A 2,600-nucleotide genomic window follows, 5' to 3' on the forward strand; every position below is an offset into this window, starting at 1 on the left:
TCTTCAGACGATAGCAAAAAGTTACTTGGATCTTCTTCTTGCAAGAGTGCAAGTTCTTTTTGTAGTATTTCATCATCCAAATCATTGAATGAAATTTCTTCTTTTCTTGCTTCTTCTTGCTTAATCTCTGGTAGTGCTTTAAACACTGCTGACTCATCTCCTACCCTCAACGTTAGTGTGGACTTGCATACATCTACCAATGTGCATGCGGTATTCAAAAATGCTCTCCCTAAAATAATTGGAATTTCGGGGTCTTCTTCCATGTCAAGCACTAAGAAGTCCATAGGGAATACAAATTTCTCCACCTAAATGAGAAGATCTTCACAAACACCTGTTGGACGAATAATCGTCTTATCCGCTAAATGGATCTTCATATTCACAGGCGTTGGCTCTGGTAAATTTAGCTTCTTAAAGAAAGAAAAAGGCATTTAGTTAATACTTGCACCCGAATCGGTCAATGCTTGAGTGGCAAGTATATTTCCAAATTGGCAAGGAATCGAGATGCTTCCCGAATCACCCTTCTTTTCTGTAGTTCATTCAATACTAATTCCACCACTTCTGCCATATCTATCCTCGCAGCAAAAAGACCCTTAAGCAAGTTTAAATATTTGGGTGTTCAAAGCATTGTTTCAACAAATAGAATGTTGACTTGAAGGGCTTTAACATGTTCCATGAATGCTCTGTATGCTTTGACCTTTTCATCAGGTATGGCCCAGATTGGGAATGGCAAAGGAGGGTTGTAAGGCTTTAAGGAAACAACAGATTTGTGATCAGGGCGTGGACTCGTCGAGTCCATTAGAGGGACTCGGCGAGTCTGGTCGGGTTTAGCTAAACTCGACTCTTCTGTCTTTTCTACATGCACCTTAGTTGAGACCTTCTGTTCAAGGGTCATTGGAGTGAAAGTTTTTCCATAGCTGGAGGTTATAGCATTCATGTTCTCCATTCTCGGATTATTCTCGGTTTTACTTGGAAGTTCACCCGGTCTTCTCTCATTCACTTGATATGCAAGTTTTCCTAGTTGTTTCTCAATGTTGAGAATAGATGCTTGTTGATTCCTAAGTGTAGTTCTGGTCTCTTGTATCACAGCATCACGATCATTGTGTCTTTTCTCGGACGCGACTATAAATCTTGTGAACATTTCATTTAAGTAGGCTCTCTTTTCCACCACCGGTTCTTCCTTTTGATAGTAACCCCTCTCTTTTTTCTTATATTTCTCTTCCTTTGCCTTTTTATATTCTTCGTACGGGAGCCATTCCTTCTTAGGTTTCTGCCAATTCTTGTCGTATTTGTCCCCGCTTGAGTAGAACACTTGTGCCTTCTTGTTTCCATTTTCATCCAAGTCATAATCCTTCGTGAGATGAGGTCCTCTACAGTTCTCGCAACCAAATCGAATAGCATGGATTGTTTGATCCATTTTTGTCATCCTTCTATCTAAACTATCGAGTTTAGCCGTCATCGCCGCCATGCCATCATTGACCGAGTTCACTACCCCCGACTTACTTCATTTCTTGGGTTGTGGTATTCTCTAGAATGTTTAGAGAATTCTTCAATTAATACTTTGATTACCCGGGGTGCCTTCTATGTGAGCGGGCCTTACGAGTCGAGCAATTGCCTTGTGGGAACATTGACTCCATCATAGATGATGGAGACTTCTTCTTGGCTATTAAGGTCATGGTGTGGGCAATTTCTGAGAAGACCTTTGTACCTCTCCCACGCCTCATAAAGAGACTCTTCGTGTTGTTGCTCGAATTCGGCAATAGCTTTCTTCAATTTGGCTATTTTAGAAGGCGGGCAAAAATGGTCTATGAATTCCTCTTTCATCTTAGCCCATGTGGTGACCCACCCGGGGGGAAGTGACTTGAGCCAATCCTTTGCAACACCCTTGAATGTGAATGGAAGCATACGAAGTAGCTGGGTCTCGCGTGGCACATTTGGAACATTGAAGTAATCAGGTACATCATTGACTTCATCCAAGTGCTTTTAGGCATCTTCGTGGTGTTTTCCATAAAAGGGAATCTCCTTGAGTTGAGCGAGTATGTGGCCCTTTAGCTCGAAAGTAGCAGTAGCGGGAATTGCAGGTTGCACAAGTCCCGAGCCAATATCGTCACGCATCCTCTTCTTCCATTCCCCCATGGGGACATCATTAATATTAGCCATAGTAATAGTTAAATCGTCCTCAAAATCGGATTCGTGCTCATATGTAGGTTCTTCTTCTTCCTTGGTCTCGTACTCGATGTCTTCTTTAATCGGCTCTTTGATTGCTACAGAGGCATTGGATGCTCCCGATTTACTGCTCTTCTTCTTGCTGAAAACGGACTTGAGGTTCTTTAGTGGAGAATTCTTTGAAGAAACGGATTCTCCAATGGATTTTCCTTTGTTCTTCCTTAGTGCAGATTTTGGGTCTTCGAGAGGAGGGACCAGAGGTGTATCAGCTCCTCGGGTCATGAAACAACTACAAATAAAACAAGACAAACGCGTAAAAAGAAAAAAATAAAAAATAAAAACTAAAGTTGTGAACAGCGATGGACTCACCGAGTTGTTACGAGTGCACTCGGTGAGTTTAAAGGCAAAAACAGAAAAAATTTCTAATTACTTATTAA

The 2,600-nt window shown here is 41.5% G+C and overlaps 1 non-coding gene across 1 annotated transcript; it reads left to right on the forward strand.

Moving 5' to 3' along the window:
* The first annotated feature begins 1,666 nt into the window (after nt 1-1,666).
* LOC111884253 (small nucleolar RNA R71) lies at nt 1,667-1,773 on the forward strand. Its single transcript, XR_002847667.1, has one exon. It is a non-coding gene; the product is annotated as a small nucleolar RNA R71 (small nucleolar RNA).
* The last annotated feature ends 827 nt before the right edge of the window (nt 1,774-2,600 follow it).

Source organism: Lactuca sativa, chromosome 1 (genome assembly GCF_002870075.4).
Source record: "Lactuca sativa cultivar Salinas chromosome 1, Lsat_Salinas_v11, whole genome shotgun sequence".
In the NCBI taxonomy this organism is placed as follows: Eukaryota; Viridiplantae; Streptophyta; class Magnoliopsida; order Asterales; family Asteraceae; genus Lactuca; species Lactuca sativa.